Source organism: Peromyscus maniculatus, chromosome 9, assembly GCF_049852395.1.
Source record: "Peromyscus maniculatus bairdii isolate BWxNUB_F1_BW_parent chromosome 9, HU_Pman_BW_mat_3.1, whole genome shotgun sequence".
Lineage (NCBI taxonomy): Eukaryota > Metazoa > Chordata > Mammalia > Rodentia > Cricetidae > Peromyscus > Peromyscus maniculatus.
The window spans coordinates 45,183,092-45,203,659 of NC_134860.1; the positions used below are offsets into that span (position 1 = coordinate 45,183,092).

At 43.1% G+C, this 20,568-nt stretch overlaps 1 protein-coding gene across 1 annotated transcript in view; it reads left to right on the forward strand.

Annotated features, from left to right (window-relative positions):
- Positions 1-20,568, forward strand: part of Fbxo34 (F-box protein 34) — a 131,343-nt gene that overhangs the window by 15,256 nt on the left and 95,519 nt on the right. The gene's annotated exons all lie outside the window — the stretch shown is intronic.

The following is a 20,568-nucleotide window of genomic DNA, read 5'->3' on the forward strand; positions in this document are numbered from 1 at the left end:
TCGAATTGAAGCATTTTACATAAGGAATCATAAACTTTTTCTCTGTTATTGAACACAGTAATGAAGTTTCACAAGAAGTGCTAAGTGTGAACAATTTTCCTGGGTAGTTAGAGCATCTATTCATCTAAAAAAAGGACATTTATTTTAGCTTACTGTAGTACATTTAAAACATACAGGTGGATAAACCATGAACATTATGCTGACAGATAGGAACATCATATGAATGAGAGCTAAGAGATCATATCTGCATATATTTTAACATGTTCAAATTTTACAAACGCAATATTGAGTGAAAAGTCATAAATATCACTCATATGTTAACTTTCATATAAAATTCAAAAATATTCTAAATAAAATCCACTTAGGGATGTCCACCTGGATAGCCAACGTTAAAGAAATGCCAGACAGAGAGGAGGTGGGGGAGGGAATTGGAGGAGAGGAGAGAGGGGAAAATGCAGTTGGGGTGTAAAATAAATGAAAAAAATTTAATTAATAAGAAATTTGAAAAGAAAAAAGAAACGCCAGAGGACAGTTATTATTGTTCTGTGAAATCGGGACAGTGGCTGCTCCTTAAGGGGAAGGAGGAAGATTGTGTTGTTTGAATGAAAATGGCCTCCATAGGCCCATAGGGAGTGGCATTCTAAGGAGGTGTAGTTGGAGTAGGCATGACCTTGTTGGAGGAAGTGTGTCACTGGGGGTGGGCTTTGAGGTCTCAGATGCTCAAGCCAGGCCCAGTGTCACACTCTCTTCCTGCTGTCTGGGGATCTGGATGTAGAACTCTCTGCTACCTCTCCAGCACCATGTCAGCCTGCATGCCACCATGCTTCCTGCCGTGATGATAATGGACTAAACCTCTGAACTGTAAGTCAGCTCCAATTAAATGTTTTCCTTTATAGAGTTGCTGTGGTCATGGTGTCTCTTCACAGCAATAGGACACTGACTAAGATAAGGACACAACTTGAGGATAGGAACATAGAGGGCTGTTAAGGTGTGGCCGAATCTCTCATAGTACTTAGCCTGGGTGCTAGTCACACAGGGCTTGTTTTATAACTACTAATAATTACTCCTTAAGCAAAAAGAAAAAGATAAAAAACAAACAATCCCATAATTAGATATTTATACTCCAAGAAACCCAGGGTTTTATCTACTAGTAAACTAAAAAGAGTTGTAAGCACCTGGAATTATCTGTTGGGTGGCCAGATCCTAACAAATATAAAGACAGAACTCTAGAAAATTAAAATATGGGATGTCCAGTAACTTCACATAAATGGCAAATACTTTTGTTGTGGTTTGTTCTGCAAGCCTGGGGGCCATACTCAGGATAGACAAGCACTCTGCTTCTGAGCTACAACCAATCTCTAACAATAATTAATATATCTCCATGCAATCAATAGCTGGTGTTATACAACATCTAGGACATATTAAAAACAACAACAACAAGACAAAGCTGTGCTGTGGTGGAGTACACCTTTAATCCCATCACTCAGGAGACGGAGGCAGGTGGATCTCTGTGAGTTTGAGGCCAGCCTGGTCTATAAAGCAAGTTCTAGGACAGAACCCAAAGCTACACAGAGAAACCCTATCTCAAAAAACAAACAAAACAAAACAAAAAAAACAAGACAATTATATATTTGAAATTTACAAAAAATGAAGCATTGGAGATTTTACCTGGCAACTTCTATTATACAAGTTATACAGGAAGAAGTAGAGTGATGAGCAGACAAGCCTCCCGAGGAAGAAGAAAAAAAGAAAAGAAGTTAGTCTGGATCTAAGCTCCTTTTGAACAACAGTGTAAATGGATCTTCTAAGTTCTGTTGCTGCAACCATTCTAAGTGAATTTACAAACCATTTCTCTTAGCCAAAAGCATTGTCAGCAAATGTTGCAAAGAGCCATCAGTCCTTCCTAAAAATTACCTGTCTCCCTCCTAATGCATTGGATGCTCTTCTCTTAGTCTTGGAGGAAGATATGCGAGCTAGCCCTGGTGATGCGCATTTAGACCTAACGTTTTTTTCTGATGTGGAGCTGATGCTTGGGAGTGGAGTTGCAAGGCACACTACTTTGTTCTGTCTACAACTTGCTCTTTCCGATGGCTTGCCTTGTGTCAGAAACTGAGGGAGGCTCTAAAGACAGGGTAACTTTGAGGACAGACATGGGCTCCTCTTGGGTCTTAGAGACTAAGCGATGGGAACTGTAAATTGTGACATAGATATGGATTAGTTGGCGTACGTGGTAAAGCATTAGTTAGCTACAGTGGCTATCTACTGTTTGTTGCCTAGTATCCCTTCTTTTGGGGAACAATCCAAAATTCCTATTTACTGTCTGGTTTAGCTGGAATAGGTCTCGAGCTTATTGCCATGACAATGATTCAAAGATGATCACATACTACAGTTGAGAGTGACAAGCCAAGATACTTTGGGGGAAAAGTAAGCATCCACTCTTGCTGTGGAAAGTGGTAAAGCTTGGTAAGAGGTCACCGTATTGCTAACTTGAAGGAAGCCATTCAGATAGCAAGGGTGAAGCAGTAAGTACACGCCACCAGGAGGCATCACTCACACATGCAAAGCATGAAGTGAGCAGTCGGAAATAGCATCCTGGTCACACTGAGGTGCCCCGGTTCAGGACCAACTTGAAACTACCCGTAGATTTTTCAGTTACATTGGCCAGTGGATGTGCCTGTTTGTTAGAGCAGGTGCAGTTCTGTCACCTGTGCACTAGAGCTGTCAAAATCTAGGAAGACTTCCCACTCCCACCCTTGAGTTCCCTGATCTAGAGCTCATCAGCTGTGCCTGTTCCAGACACTTGCTTGGATATAAAACAGATGCACGTAATACAAGCCTTTAAACTTTTACGTAGACACGTGCATGTAAGTCACTCTTCTCATTACTGACAAATTCATGACCAAAGCCACTTAAGGCAGGAAGGGTTTGTTTTGACTCATAATTTAAGAAGGGCTGCAATCCATCATGGGAGGAAGGCATGGCTGGGAGAGAGTGAGCCCACAGTGACTTGCCCCCTCCAGCTAGGCTCCGCCCCCTAAAGGTTCCACAGCCTTCAAAAATAGAGCCACCGTCAACACAAAATGAACTCAGTGATAGTTCTGTTTATTTTAATTTGTCATTTGTTTGTTTGTTTTGTCTTTTTTTTTTTGTCTTATTGGTCTTTTGCTTGTTTATTTTAATATTCGTTTTTTTGTGGGGTCTTTTTTCAGGGTATTTTTGTTTCTTTTGTTTTTTTTGGGGGGGAAGAGAAAGAGAAAAGGAACACAGAACTGGGTGGGTGGGGAGGTTAGAGAGGATCTGGGAAGAATAAGGGAGGGAAAAACATGATAAAATATGTAAATTTTTTTAAAAAAGAATATTTATATAAGGCTGGAAAGATGGCTAGATTAAAAAAGGAAAAAAGTCACCACCAGCTGGGTCCAAGCTTTCAGACATGTGAGCCTACAGGGAACATACCCCATCCTAACCACAGTAGTATGCGTGCTTTTAAATTTTTATTAGGTGTGTGCGTGGGCCACAGCACTTGTATGGAGGCCAGGAGACAACATTTGTGGAGCTGGCTCTGGCTTTCTACCACGTGCCTCCTGGAGATCAAGCCTCGGTCATTTGTCAGGCTAGGTGGCAAACATCTTTACCCTCTGAGCCATCTACCCAGTCCGGCCGTTTTTCCTTTTTTCTTTTTAGAGACTGGACTGTTCCAAGTTCAATTGAACTTCTTGTGTGCCTCTCTGATTTCATGCTTCTCCACCTTCCCCAGAGGAAACCACCCTGCCTCCGCTGATGTGCCCGAGTGTGTGGAGATCATTTGTCTACCCGAAACCTTCCTCATATGCACTAAAATCTTGACTCTTTTCCTCTATCCTTCAGGGTAAAATGAGACAGGAAATAACAAAAGACTGAACATACCATCTGTAGCAGTTGTCCTTAAACAAGTCACTTCAGGATCCACAAGGATTTGTGTGAGACAGACTCATTTCACAACAAAGGTTCCCAGGAGAAGCTGTCCACAAGCGTGCCAGTCTCCTGATTAATGTTGCTAATAAAGGACAGAAGGGCCTGTCCGTCAACCTTGCCTCAGTGAGGCTAGCGGTTTGTGATTAGAGGACATTGGTCTAACTTAGTTGAACCCCAGGGGAGGAGATAAGTTTTAGGCTCTAACATCTGTAATATAATATCTGGAAGCGGACAAGACTGGTTCTGCCTCCATGAAAGGAGAGGATGGTGGGGACAGGATGCTCCGGTCAGCTTGGGCTTGGAGGATGAAGGATCTGTCTAGCGAGCAAGGCGATGGAACCATTGAGAAAATACCTGAACACTTTTCAATTGTTTTGATTTGTCTTTTTTAAGGCTTCACTCTGCAACCTAATCCTTCCTCAGACTCACTATGTTGCCCATGCTGGGGTTGAATTCACTGCAGGCCCCGTGGCTCTGCTTCCCCAGGGCTGGGGCATGAGACACCACACCAGAGTTGAACATTTTTGAAGAAAGAATTACCTTTTGCCTTCTTTTTTTTAAAATGAGTAAGCAGGGCCTGTGAGATGGCTAAGTGCTTAAAGGTGCTGAAACTAACCCTGGCACCCCAGGTTAACCCCTACACCCCAGAGTGGAGGAGGAAACCCTACTTCCTCAAGCTGTCCTCTACCTCCATACTTACTGTGGTGTGCGAACCTAGGGCCTCACAAGAGCCAGGCGATTCTTTCTCTCACGGAACTACAGCCCTAGCCTGGATTTATTTTTAATAATTTTTTTCTCTTTTTGAGACAAGATGTCAAGTAACCGAGGCTGGTCTCAAATTCACTGTATAACTGAGAATGACCTTGAACTTCTCGCTCTTCTGCTGTAAGATTGAGCGAAGATTACTGATATGTACTACCCCACGGATATGTACCACCCCTCCTGGTTTATGTAGTATTGAGATTCAAACCCAGAGCTTTGTGACTGCTAGACACTCTACCAAGTGGTGCTCAGAAGATTTTTTTCTTATAGTTTTGATTTTTCTTGTCATATTCAGTTTGAGTGAGAAGTGATTATTTCTTACAAACACTTCTCTTTTTAGGTCACAGTGGAGAAATTTGGAAAATGGTGCTAACTGACCAGAAATCTGGTGATTTGATTCCATTATATAGCACCATACCTACCAGCCATTAAGAGAGGACACAAGTGAAGTCAAATTAACTTCAGAAGATGTGTTTGGGGAACCTCTCAACCCTGGATGTCGTCGCCAGCTGCTCTTCACCTGAAGCGTTTTCTCTTTGCACAAAACCGAGTTACCGAATGCAGCCTTCCCGAGTGTCGGGTTAGGGTAACCGTTCACCTGTGGTAACTGTGGGTCCCAGGACTGATGTTTCTTCCCCCCTCTCCTCCTTTCTCTTCCTCATCAAGCCAATCCTGAGGATTCCGGCAACTGTTAGCTGTGCCATAGTTCAGGCTAACCGTTTTTACGCTGTAAGCTTATCCATGGCATTCCACAGTGCCGTGGCATCCCAGCTACAAGTCAGTTACAACGCTAAACCTGTAGGATAACCAGACGTGGCACCTGCTGAGTGGTATGTGTAGACAGGCAATGCGTTTATAAAGTGAGTGAGGAATGGAGCAGGTGTGGTGAATCGGAAGTCTTGATGTGGACTGAAAATGTGTTTGCTTCTTCAGAAACCAGGGATGTTTTCTTATTTTCATGTTCAACACTTTTCATAAAATGTATTACCTAAAAGAGTATGACTCCTAATCATAGTTCCCTGTACCATCTCTAGATGTTGGATTATGTTCCTTCACCACTGTATAAACCTAAATGAAAAAAAAAAAAACTAAATGGAATTTACCTCCATGTGGGCATTCATCAGATTTCTGTGTGGAAACCTCCTTTGTGGTATACAACGAGTGATAACTGGTATATTAATATCTCCTTTTATGTCTCCTACTAGAGAGCTGGTGGCTAATTCACTAGCTTAAGGACACTCCTCTGCATTAGAATTACTAAAGAGTGAAAATATTTGCTAAGAGTGTTAGCTGATCTGTCCTCTGCTGTGACATCTTTTATGTATGAAATGTAAATGCCAAAAGGAAATCGTAGGCCTCGGCACACGGCCTTTGGGAAACCGACAGCAACCCATGACTAAACTGATTTGACAGTGGATGTGTTAACAGATTCTAAGCAGAAGTTAATGGCTCAGCTTTCTCAGCAGATACTCTATTTTGAAAGAAAAGGTGCATAGTACAACCCTGAGTCCCAAGAAAGGCAATTGCAATTAATTTAATGATAAATTTGCTTTTATCAGTGACTTCTGTGGTGGTTGACAAAAATGTTGGTGGAACCCTTCTTTCTCATCTGGAGCCCTTCTTGCACATCTGGAACTTCAGAGTCAGTCCTGGTTAGTAACACTTTTATGTGTAAACTCATAGCAGTTGGGGGCTGGTATAATTCCTATAGAGAAGCCTGTGCTACATTCATCATTCTGAATGAAAGCAATGGCCATTAACCCATTTCCTGGTTCTTCTCTGCATATTCTCCAGTAAGCCATTGGTGAGAATTTTAGAACAGAAGGACCCTAGATTTGGAGGCAGAGTGCCTGGATTTGAGTACAGCCTCCAGCTAGCTGTGTGGTTGCCAGTGTGTAGTGTAATCATCTCTCTGTCTCTTAGATCTTTGTCTGTAAGTGGTCACCAAGTTGCCAAACAAGATATTAGGACAGAATGAGGTAGCTCCTGGGGAAAGAAGCACAGAAAATCCCCTCAAAAACATTTGAGAATGAGCGTTTTGATGCAGGCCTGGAACTCCATCACTCTGGAGGCCGAGACAGAAAGAACGAGAGATGGAAGCCATCCTGGGCTGCTCAGAACTTATCTCAACAAACAAAACAAAGAAAAACAAAACAAAAACACCCTTTTAATCTGGGGCTATAGCGAAGATATAGTGTGCTTGTCAACAGGCACAAGGCCCTGGGTTTGCTCCCTAGCCATGTAAAACAAAACAAAACAAACAAAAACTTCAGTTGATACATATTTCAACCATATTCTTCGAAAGGAAAGCAGGAGCTGGGGAGATGGCTCAACAGATAAGTGCACGTGCTGCTCTTGCAAAGGACAAGAGTTCGGGCCCCAGCACCCACACTTGCCTGTAACACCAGCTCCAGGGGATCTGACGTCCTCTTCTGGCCTCTAAGGACATCTGCATGTGTATGTACATGCACGCACACACGCACATACACATAAATAAAATAAATTTTTGCCAGGTGTGGTGGTTTATACCTTTAATCCCAGCAACCCGAAGGAGGCAAAGGCAGGTGGCTCTCTGTGAGTTCAAGGCCAGCGTGATCTATATAGAGATTTTTCATATGAAGAAGAAGGAGAAGAAGACCACATTTTTGTGTCAACCAGACAGCGTCAACAATTATCTGCTCACACCCAGTAACGTTGCATTCACATTTCAAGCCCATGTCCTCAGGATGAACCTCTAGTGCTCTGAACAACTGAGCTGTCTCCCCAGGGCCTCTGAAACCTCTTCTTGATAAAAGCAGTAGAGGAGAATCTTCCCAACCTAAAAAGGACACCTATGAAAAACCAACAGCCAGCTCATACAACATAATAAAAGATTGTTTTCTGCCTAGAGTTGGGCATAAGACAAGAACAGCACCCCTCTTCCTCCCCCACTCCACTTTTGTTTTTGAGTCGGAAGTCTTGATGCTGCCCATGCTGGTGACCAACTCCTGGGCTCACTTGATGCTCCCACGTAAGCCTCCCAAGTAGCTGGAGCTATAGGCTTGCGCCCAGCTTATTCTCATCAACTCAAGTGAACATTTCATTAGACATTCTTTCTAGGTAAATTGAGCAAGACATTAAAAAAAAAAACAGTATCTGAATTAGAAAGAAAATAATTAAAACTTTTAAATTGACATGATTTTACATGTGGGAATGGGGGATACAGCTCAGTGATTACATGCATGAGGCCTTGTTTCAACCACCAACTGGCATCACATAAAATAAAAACAAAAACCTTATGAAAATATTCCTTGATTCTGTTTATATCAATCCTCTAATCCAACAGATCTAGAGACACAAGAAGTGACTGATGAGGCCTTAGGTGTAGGGTTTGGAGAGGGTGGGTAGGGATGGAGGCATATGCGAAGGATAAAACCTTTTCTAAAATTGACTGTGGTGGCAATGGCCCAGCTTCTGTAACGCAGTCAGTCCCTTGAATCTGCAGGTTCCACATCTTCACAGTCAACCAGCTACAAACTGGGGGTAAAACTGTACATATGTGCACTGGACGCCATACCCAGGGCCTGTGCATGCTAAACATATGCTGCACCACTAAACAATACCCTCAGCTGCCTGAAAACACTTATTTTCTCTTACTAACCTTTTAGTGTACAAATGAGTTTCATTATGACATTTCAGGACACATTTGTCAGTGTGCCTTGCTCATATTCGCCCCTCTTCTACCCTCCACTGTCCTTCCTCTCTGCTTCTCTGGCATCCTTTATCCAGAATTTATTTTTTCAATTGCTCCTGTTGTGGCTGGAGAGATGGCTCAGCAGTTAAGATCACTTGCTAATCTTGCAGAGGACTGGGTTTGGTTCCAATCACTCACAGGATGGCTCACAATTGTCTGTATCTCCAGTTCTGGGCATCTGACACCTCTTTTGGACCCCATGGGCACCAGGCATGGACATGGTACACAGACATACATGCAGAAAAACATTTATACACATAAAATAAAAATAAACAAATCTTTAAAACAGTACTTCTCTGCTAAAACGTTTCATGGTCTTGCCATTATCTTTTAAACAGTATAGTATAACAACTAGTTGTGTGCTATTTTTTTTTAATCATATGTTTTAAGTAATATGTGAGTCACAGTTACATGGGAGGATGGCTACAGATTATATACAGATACTATACCATTATATCCAAGGGATTTTACCACCTATAGATTTTGGTATCTGTGGAAGGACCTAGAAGCAATGCTGTGGTGGCTTGAATGAAAATGACCCCCATAGACCCATAGGGAGTGGCACTATTAAGAGGTGTGGCTTTGTTGGAGGAGGTGTGGCTTTGTTGGAGGGGTGTGGCTTTGTTGGAGGAGGTGTGGCTTTGTTGGAGGAAGTGTGTCACTAGGGAGTGGGCTTTGAGGTCTCAGAATCTCAAGCGTGGCCAGTGTGTCACTGTCACTTCCCGCTGCCTGCGTAGTATCCTGACGTAGAACTCTCAGCTACCTCTCCAGCACCATGTCTGTCTGCATGATGCCATGCTCTCTGCTATTACGATAATGGACTAAGCCTCTGAAACTGTAAGCCAACCCCAATTAAATGTTTTCCTTTGTAAGAGTTGCCGTGCTGTGGTCATGGTGTCTCTTCATAGCAATAAAACCCTAAGACAAATGCCTTGTGGATATTGATAAATGACAATATACTGTAATCAACTGAATTAATACTTTAAGCAGGCAAATTATATTTATTTTGTGTTAATTATATCTCAATAATAAATAATAAAGCTATATTGTCTTTTAAATATTTTGTTAATCCTCTGAGAATTTCATACAATGTATTTTAATCATATTCACCTCTGTCTTTCAGCTCCTCTCAGGTTCACTCCCACATCCTTATCCACCCACCTTCCTGTGCTCTCTCTCTCTAAATTTAAAACCATTGAGTCTAATTTGTGCAGCCCAGCTACTCTTGGGAGTGGGGCTTGCTCTGTACTATCTATGGTCAACCTACCAGGGTCACATGATTAAAGAAAATGAACTCTCCCTCTCCCAGCACTATCAGATGTTAATAGCTCCTCAGCTCCTCAGGGTGGGACTTCATGCCCACCTTCCCCTTCCCTGCTGGGATTATGTCTGGCTTGAGCTTCTGCGGGCCTTAGGCATGCTGTCACGGCTCCTGTGGGTTCATATGTGCTGCTGCCCTGTTGAGTCTGGAAGACACTTCGCCTGAAGTTGTCACCACCTTTGGCTCTCACAATCTTACAAGAAGCTCCCTGAGCCTCAGGGGTGGGGCATGACACAGACCTCTCATTTAGGGCTGAGCACTCCTTAGTCTCTGGTTCTTCCACTGACCTGTGTCGGGTTTCTGTACTGATTGTCATCTACAGCAAGAAGCAGCTTCTCTGCTATCTGCTGAGAGCCACACTGATCTGGGCTTCCAGGTCAGGCTCCACCTCCACAAAGCTGTCCCTTTTGAGGGGGGACGTGAGTCTCTCCTGAGTTCAGTGACTGGAAAGCACAGCTGAGTTTGTCATTGCGCCCTTTCCTCTTGGCTCTTCCTTCCTGAAGGCCTGTGGACAAGCTTCAGCTTGGCCCCATGGGGATGTAGCACATTCAAGATCTTGCCTTGTCTACTACCTGCTCTGTGGACTTCGGGCTTGCTTAACTTGCCCACAATCTCATAAGCCAATTCCTTATAGCACAGTAAGTATGCTCAGTTTCATTGGTTGAAATCTAACTTTGAGAGATGCTGGTGGAGAAGAGTTTTTCGATAAATACTCATTGCAAGAACCTAGGCTGGACATTTGGTTGAGGATTAGGGGAGCCATGGAATCTGCCAAATAGCCAATCAACACCACTTCCCTTGGGAATGGCTGTTGAGTAAGTTCTTTTCACCAGGGGTTGGAAAAGCAACCTTGTGAAGCATGGAGCAAACTGTGCTGATCCTGTCCTTATTGGAAGGGAACAGCTGTCTCTCTTCCTAACAATGGATATTCCTTTATAAGATCAATTTTACAAAACCTGGAGGACACTGTGGATGATGGAGACATGACCATTAATTTAGCATTTCTTTAGCATGGTTCTATCTATTCCCTTACTCCACCCAAACAATTTGATCATCGGAGAAAATTCTGAACTCGCACAATGCCCAGAATAACAACTTGGACCTTTTAGACTGAGGGTGTCGTGGTTTGTATAAATGGTACCCCAAATCTAGGTTGTAGGCATGGCTCCAGGCGATACTGTTAGGAAATGGTGGGGTCTTTAGGAAATGGTGTGGTTTTATGGTCATAATGGACTCATTCATCAAAGGCTTCAAACATCAGACCCAGATGGTCAGGAACTAGAACCCATGAAATTGTGCACCCTAAGAAATCTGTTCTGTTTCTGTTAATTGCACCGAGTATGTTATTATGGTGATGAAAAGTCAGCAGGGAATCTAGATGAACCAACCCTAGAGTCCATGTGGCTGCTAGATTCTAACCCACAGAAGTTAGTACTCATCCCAGATCCTCTAGTCTTCTAGCAATAAGTTGGAAATAGTCTGTATTTTCTTTTAGCTCACTGTACTTTCTAGCATACCTTGCCTCTTCCTTAATATGCTGAGACAAAAAAAAAAAAAAAAAGAATGTCATGCTATTTTCCCTCATTTTACATGCTTCCCTGGTGATCAGGATTTTGTCATTATTATAGATGAAGAAACGTGTGTACTGTGGGATAGATACTTTTCTCATGGCCATAGTGCTTACCAGACGTAGCACTGGAAACGAAATCTAGTACTCTAATTTTAGCCCCAGGCTGGAATTGTGAGATTATTTTTCTTGTCAAAATGCCAAACTAAACTAAAGAGAAGAGTAGAACCCTGTGTTGCGAGGACAGAGTGCCTGGCTTGTGTGTTAATTCAACTGCCCAACTCTGGTTCCTTTCCAGCATGATGTCACAGTATGTTGTGGAATTAAAATTTCCTCTCAAAGAATAGAAGGAAATAAGTAGAATGGGGTGTTGCTGCCTAACTCCAAGCCTGTGATCTTAATTAACTCTGATGTGTTACTGCCTCCCCAGGAGTGTAAGGTGCAAACGTAAATTTGTAGACAGCCAAAGGAAAGTTTCGCCAATTTTCCAGGAGCAATTAATTTATACATTATTCATTAAGTAATGGAACTTAGCACTTGTATATTCTAGGTTTCCTTAAATAATCCTCCCTGTGGTATCATTACAAGAAATCCAATAATGTGAAAGATACATATTAGGCCACTCTGTGGCCTGGAGAGGGGACGCTGGTGATTTTTTTTTTTTGCAGACTGCTATTTGTTAATGAGGCCATTGCCCTGGCTTTCTGTGAAATTTACAAGTTCATTTAGATTTTCTGCAGAAAGTCTTTAACCACATATATCCGTTTCCTATGTTGAGCATTAAAGTCACTCATCCTTCGCTCTTCATCAGGTGCTGTTTTAGGGACTGGGAGTAGGGTGATATATTGAATAGAGCTCCTGGTCTCATTAAGCAGGAGGTATTATAAAACAATAGAGCTCATTTGCAGTTAAGTTAGGCATGCCACCTGTGGATTCGCTTGTGTCCGTGGGAAAGAAGAAAAAGATGCACAGGAGCTACAGCTCAGCGGGAAAGAGCCCTGGCTGCTCCCCCAGACCTGTGTTCGCATCTCAGCACCTGCGTAGATGCTCACAACCATCAAGGCTGCCCACTCGCTCCATACCTATTCACTATGGTACTTGAAGCCTCAGCTGGAGCAATAAGACAACTGAAGGAGACCAAGGGGATACAAACAGGAAGAGAAGAAGTCAAGGTATCTTTATTTACAGAAGATATGATAGATATACATGTGTGACCCTAAAAATTCCACCAGGAAACTGCTACAGCTGAAAAACCTTTCAGCAAAGTAGCAGGACACAAAATTAGCACACAAAACCCACTAACCTTCCTATATATAAAACAACCAAAGGAAATCAGGAAAATAGCACCTTTCACAATGGCTTCAAAAAGTGTAAAACCTCTTGGAGTAATTCCACCAAGCAAGCAAAAGACTTGTATGATAAAAACCTTAAGACATTAGGCCAGGCGGTGGTGGCACAAGCCTTTAGTCCCAGCACTCCAGAGGCAGAGCCAGGCAGACCTACAGAGCGAGATCCGGGACAGGCACCAAAACTACACAGAGAAACCCTGTCTCGAAAAAACAACAACAAAACAAACAAACAAAAAACCCTTTAAGACATTGAAGAAGATATCATGGATAGGCAGGAATAATATAGTTAAAATGGCCATCCTACCAAAAGCAATCTATAGATTCAATGCAATCACATCAAAATTCTAACACAGTTCTTCACAGGTCTCGAAAGCATAATTTTCAGCTTCATACAGAAACACACACACACAACCCAGAATATACAAAACAATCCTCAGTAATAAAAGAACTGCTGGAGGTATCACCATCCTGATCTCAAATTGTACTACAGAGCTATGGTAATTAAAACAGCATAAGTCTGAGGCTGGAGAGATGGCTCAGAGGTTAAGGGCACTGGCTGCTCTTCCAGAAGTCCTGGGTTCAATTCCCAGCAACCACATGGTGATTCACAACTATCTCTAATGAGATCTGGTGACCCCTTCAGGCAGAACACTGTATACATAATAAATAAATAAACAAATCTAAAAAAAGGAAGGAAGAAAAGAAAACAGCATAGATCTTCCTAGGAAGGGAAGATAGAATAGTAACGGATAAACTGGCGGGGAGGGGGGCTGTAACAGGAGGATCCAACAAGTAGGGGAAGGGATTATGGGGAGGAGACAGCTAAAACTAAGGGCTATTGGAGGGGTCATATGGAAATCTAATACAGTAGAATCTTTCTAAATTATACACATATAGGAAAATGATCTAAATGAAATTGCCAAATAATGGGGGAGACAGAGCCCCAGCTGAACATCTCACCAAATGAAGCTTCCAGTACCAGGGACTGGTTACATCTAATCTAGTTGTTGGCCAAAGGGGTCCCATGAGAACCCCCAAACAACCTAGGCAATTGCCAAGGCTGTTGGCTGCTCCCCACCAAGTGATGGTAAGGCCCTATTGCTGACGACAACACCTTTACAACCCAATGAACACGGAGAAGTCAAGCCGGTGCCTACCTATGTAGCAGGGCAAGCTTTCTCCATTTTGTCTCAGTTGAAGCCATCTTTGGTTTCTAGCCCCTGCCCTGAAAAGTCCCATGGGAAAGCACCCTCCCCTGTTCTAGAAACTCAGGGTTGAAATGCCCCAGCTAACTGCGTATTCTTTTTTTTTGTGTGTGTGTGTGTGTGGTTTTTCTGAGACAGGGTTTCTCTATGTAGCTTTGCACCTTACCTGGAACTCACATGGTAGCCCAGGCTGGCCTCGAACTCACAGAGATTCGCCTGGCTCTGCTGGGATTAAAGGCGTGAGTCACACCGCCCGGCTTAACTGCGTGTTCTTGACTCTTGTTCAACTGCTTGTTGGTCCTTCTGCAACCGCCAGCCCGGACGTAGTTTTTTTTTTTTTTTTTTTTTTTTTGCTATGTTCTTTGTCTTTAAAAACTCCCTGTAATATGCTTTTGAGGCTGCTCTGTGAGAAGTGTTTCTCTCCAGGCAGTCACTGGCCAGCTTAATACAGACTCTCAGTTTGAACGTTGGTTGTACTCAGTGGTCAGTTTGGGGTTTTTACCCCATAACACCTGGAGCCTTCACCGCTATGGACTAGCGTTCTTGGTACTGGAAGACACTCTGCATGCTACCAGAGCAGAAATGTAAACACCCACCCAGCCACCAACCCTTCGATCTGTAATGGTCTATAACCTGCCTGCAAGATATGCTGATACAATAGTTGCCCACACTTGTGGGAGTAACCAACCAATATTTGATTTGAGTTGGAGTCCATTCCATGAAATGGAACCCATACCCAGTGCCGCTCGGGTGGTCTAGAACATGAGACCAGATGGGCCAGGGACTGATTACTGCTCTTATGTCATGAACCTGGGAGAGCAGGGCCCCAAAATGAAGAGGACTAAAGTCTCGTGCAATAGTCATGTTTATTGAGAACATCAGGCAGTTTATACCTTGAGTGTTAAGAAAGGTCACCTGAGTAAAATTCTCATGCGTTCAAGCTGTATACAGTCACAAGGACAAACTGCCTGTGGCAAAAACATGTTTTTTCCATAGAGGCACATGAATAACAACAGCTGAAAGTCAACTCATTCTTTTTTTTTTTTTTCTTTCAAGATAGGGTTTCTCTTTGTAGTTTTGGTGCTCACTCTGTAGCCCAGGCTGGCCTCGAACTCACCGCCGCCGCCGCCGCCGCCGCCGCCGCTGCCGCCGCCGCCGCCGCCGCCGCCGCCGCCACCACCACCACCACCCGGCTGTCAACTCATTCCTATCTGTTAACATCTGGGAGGAGCATGAAAACACATTCCCAGAACAATTTTGTGTTTTTGAAGAAACTGAGGTCACAAGATTCATGTTTTGTTTTCTTGGGGTTTTCTCACAAGCACTCAGAAATCTCGTCACACTACTCCATTCTTGGACCATGTTCCAACAAGGGACCTGGGGAAAACCAAATACTACTGTCCTGTTAAAGGAAGTTGGCAGTAAAATGATTCCCTAATGACATTCTGCTGTACTTACAGATCAGTGTCTTGCTCAGCCATCATCAGAGAAGCTTCTTCCTGCAGCAGATAAGAACAAATACAGAGACCCACAGTCTGACAACATGCAGAGAGTGAGAGACCTTGGAACTCTCTGCCCTAATTGAGATGTCTTCATCAATTCTCTCCACTCAGAGCTCAGGGAATTCTGCAGAAGTGGAGAGGTGGGGAGGATGTAAGAGCCAGAGGGAATAAAGGACACCAAGGAAGCAAGGCCTTCTAAACAGAGCACTACAGATGCACAGAGGAACTGGCAGAGACTGTGGCAGCATGCATGTGTCTGCACCAAATGTGAGACTGTGGCAGCATGCAGAGCAGGCCTGCATAGGTCTGCACCAAATGGTGGCGGCCTAGAGCTGAGAGGAGAGGTGGACACCCATACCCATCCCTACCTAACCCAGATGACCATTTGCAAATGGAGAATAAGTTTTCTCCAAGGGAGTCTCACGGGGGAAACATGCCACTCTAAGGGGAGGTCCTGCCGGGCAGTGGTGGTGCATGCCTTTAATCCCAGCACTCCGGAGGCAGAGCCAGGTGGATCTCTGCAAGTTCGAGGCCAGCCTGGTCTACAGAGCTAGTCCAGGACAGGCTCCAAAGCTACAGAAAAACCCTGTCTCGAAAAGCAAAAAAAAAAAAAAAAAAAAAAAAAAAAAAAAAAAAAAAAGAAAGAAAGAAAAGAAAAAAAAAAGGAGGTCCTATGCTTGGCAAAAGTTGGCTAACACAAAATGAACTCGGTTTCGTGTTTTCATGGGTTTTCTGTGTTTTAGGACATGCGTGTCTCTGTGTCTATATTGCATTTGCTATATTTTTCCTTAGGCTCTTTTTCTTATGTTTCTTTTATTTTATTTTGATTTTTTTTGTTCTTGTTGTATATTATTTTATTTTATATTAGATGCCTTAGATGCCTGTTGTCTTTTAATGAGAGACAGATGAGATATAGATCAAGATGGGAGGGGGAGTTGGTGAGGAAATGTGAGGAGCTGAGGGAGGAGAAACCATAATCAGAATATATTGTATGAAAATAATCTATTTTCAATAAAAGAAAAGAATGGCAATAAAAACAATTCCATACATGCATTGAGTATGTTTTGATCAAATCTACCCCCCAATTCCCTCCTCTTAAAACCTTTTTACCCGTTAAATTAAATAGAAATATACAACTAAACAGCACAAATATAGAGCTTTTGTGTTATAATAAGAAGGCTACCCCTGTAACCCAGCTCCAGACTCAGATGTGACCCAGCATCCTCTGGAGTCCCTTGCTATTCACACCCGTTTCTCCTCCCCAGCTCCTCTCCTGGCTTTTGAATCAGCCACTCTCTGGTGTCCTCTACAACTTCTTCCCTCCTATGTGGCACTTGTACACTAACTTACTATTGTCCAGAATCGTGCTTTTAAAAATTATTTGGCCGGGCGGTGGTGGCGCACGCCTTTAATCCCAGCACTCGGGAGGCAGAGGCAGGCGGATCGCTGTGAGTTCGAGGCCAGCCTGGGCTACCAAGTGAGCTCCAGGAAAGGCGCAAAACTACGCAGAGAAACCCTGTCTCGAAAAAACCAAAAAAAAAAAAAAAAAAAAATTATTTGACATATAGCTCCTGTCTTGGATTTGATGAACTTCAGATTTTGATAAAGATGGTTAAGCTAAGTGCATATAATTAATGATAGTACTGACCACATATGTGTCCTGAGTGTATTCTATCCCTGTCAGTGGTTAAAAAAGTAACAAATAATGAGCCAGGCATGGCACCAGGAAGCCTGGGCTCTTAGCATTGGCAGTACTGAGGCAGGAAGGTCATTTGTGCCAAGTGAGATCCTGTCTCAAAAACAAATGAATAAAATGCTAATGAGCATTTTGAGATCTTTATTAGTATCAGCTTCATACAATCTCAGCAGATACCTGATGTTGGAGGGAAGCCCCCCAAACATTTGTTGTGTCTTTGGAGTCTCTTTCGGTCTCCAGGTTTCTCCTCCACTCCTTCCCTTATATTATTTACTGTGGAAAGCAGTGTGTCTGACTTAGACCTCCTTACTGTCTCTATTTTGTTGATGACACACTCATTGCATTGTTCTTCTTGTTTGTCTGTCTTCTGTGTTTCTTAGAAATTGGCCCCTAGGTCCAGAGGCATCATCAAACTCAGGTTCAGTTCTTCTCATGCCCTTTATTTGTTTTTGTGTGAGTTTGACATGGGGTCTAGGTATGTTAGACTTTAAACTTAGGATCCCTCTGCCTCAACCTTTCAGGTACTGGGATTACAATTGTATCCCACCATGATGACCCCTCACCTCCTCCCTCATTTTGACAGTCTTATTTGTATTTGCTGGCACAAGGGACAGGGGAGTCTGGTCTCCAAAGCTTGCTGTGTATATAATGGAGAAGTAGAAGTGTGTCTGTCCAGATGCCCGGACAGCACAAGCTCCTTCAGTAAGCTTTGCCCATCGTACAGACTTCAACAGGAGTTAATCTGCTGCTGTCACTATTTGACATCCAGACTGTCTCAGATTTAGCTAATGGGAGACCTTCAAACTGGCTCTGATCTTTCTCGAACTTACCCATCATTCTTTGAGTGCTTTGTTACTTTCTTGCTCAACAAGATGTTCCAGGAACACTTTGACCTTACCCTGTCCCAGCAAGTCAACCGTTTATTCGTGGATTTTTGTATCTTCTTTGTGGAGAATGGAGCTCCCTTCCTGTATTAATTCTCTTCTTTGACCGTGACAAAGATGGCTCCCATGATCACAATGCCCTCAAATAAGCTCCCTGTGTATAAAACATTTCTCCACCAATGACTGCCTTGCAGACCAAGACATCACCTTCCCTATGGCTAACCCAGGAGAGGAAATGATGTCTCCATAGTGAGGCAACCCATCTGCTATTTCTACTGTAACTTGTAAAATGCATGTTATCCAAAACATGAAATACTTTCTTTTCAAGTAATGTCTACTCTGTGTGTAAAAGTTTATAGATGAACTTTAGAACTCTATTTATTATAACCCTAAGAAATTTATTTCATGTTTATTTATTTTGACATTGATGGTATATATATAATAGCTGGAACCACCTTGCTTGGTGTGTCTGCTCTGTTTACGAACTTACTGCACTTGAGAATGGTTGTTCAGCTTCTTTCTGGATATACAAACTTGACAGATGAGATCTGATCAGCAGGGGAAAGGAGTGAGAAAAATTTAAAGTCAATTAGCCACAGATGCCAATCTTGAAGAGGTAATGAAAAAACTCAAATCTCACTCTTACTCAATAAATGTGTTTCTAAAGTATTTGCTACATGACTGTGAGCATTGCTGTTAATAAAGGTAGCTTTTATCTGCATGAGTGCCGTGGTTTACAAAGCATTTAAGAGCTAACATCCCAATTTCTTCTGGCTCTGTGGCATCACTGAGATCATCTTCACTTAATAGATACATCGAAGGCTTGTTAAGAATGTAGCTTGTTAGCTGGGCAGTGATGGCGCACACCTTAGATCACAGCACTCGGGAGGCAGAGGCAGGCAGATCTCCGAGTTCAAGGCCAGGCTGGTCTGCAGAGAAACACTGTCTCAAAAACAACAACAACAACAACAAAAAACAAACAAACAAACAAACAAAAATGTAGCTTGTTACTGGTCACTTAGCTATTAGAATTAGAATCCAGATACAGTTGTTTTTAAAATATATATTAAAGTATTTTATTTATGTGTCTGAGTGTTTGAGTCTGTGCACCGTATATGTCCCTGGCACCTGAGGAGGCCAGAAGAGGGCTTCAGACCCCTGAATCTGGAGTTACACATGCTTGTTAGCTCCCATGTGGGTGCTGTGACTGGTCCTCTGTTAGAGCTGAACCATCCCTCCAGCACCCAAACACAGTTCTTTTAACCCATAACTTATTGGCCCCTTTTCATTACTTATTTTTCTAATTTGGGATTTTTTTTTCTCTCTTCTCATACTTGTCTTGTTTGCTAGATTAGAAATGGGTCACCACCTTTCCAAGTATTAATAAGTCACTCCTGTGCCACCAGGCTTGAGGTCATTCTACCAACTGCACTAATCTCAATTCTTTTTTTTGGGGGGAGGGGTCTAGACAGGGTTTCTCTGTGTAACTTTGGAGCCTATCCTGGAACTCACTCTGTAGACCAGGCTGGTCTCGAACTCACAGAGATCCTCCTGCCTCTGCCTCCCGAGTGCTGGATTAAAGGAATGCACCACCACAGCCCAGCCCTAATCCCATTTCTTTAGAGCAGCTGAAAATGCGTATTGTTCCCAAAATTTATTTCCCCCTGTTTCCTAGTGATAGGCTGTTTACAGGAAAATGGCCACCCAGGGTAAAGTCCCCTTCTGAGTGTGCTTCTAAGGTAGGCATGGCCACAGGATAAAGGCAGTGATGTGCCCAGCTGCTGGTGTCCCATGCTTCTTCTTCCTTGTACCTTCTTCATCCTGCTGCCAAGGGTTACGACAACAAAGGTTGAATCCTAGGAATGCCATCAGGATGAGGGTCCCAAGGACAATGGAGAGAGCTATGGCCCAACCTGTATTATCACATTATAGACGCTAGTCAGTAGAGAGAGCTACTCTGTTTGATCCATTGGAATTCTGACTTACGCAGGCACATCCCTATGTACACATTTATCCTTCTGTGGGCTCTACTGATTTCCCCAGCATTAACTTGCCTTCTGTCATCATCAATCAGAGCAGTAGGTAAATGACGTTGATTACATGTTTTACATCTAGAGGTCCACCCTCCTGGGGATAGGGCCACTCCAGGTCATTTCTACTGGGTGTGAAGAATTGGCTCAATAATGAGTGTCAGTTCATTAGTGACAGTCAGCCTGCGGCCTTCCTGTGCTCCTGGCGATTGGTTCCGCTGACACAAATAATTGGAGGATTGGTAGAGGCACCTTCTCCTCAGAAAGAATGCAGTTCCACAGGCAAACATGGAAGCCGCTAGCTGTACAGAAACCAAGGTAAAGAGAATGCAGTTGGTGGAGAAATGTAGATCCAAGGGAATTGTGGGTGATTTCTCTGAGACTGGACTAACACTAAAGCCAACATGTGGCCATTTCAGGAAAATGCCAACATATATCCAGTAAGATTCTTTAAGCTCAGCTGACTTGGGTTTTCTGCTACTAGCACTAAATATATCTCCTGTTACACCTTCCAGTGACTTCAGGGTCACATCAGTGTTCAGTAATGCCCATCAAGCTGAGTGTA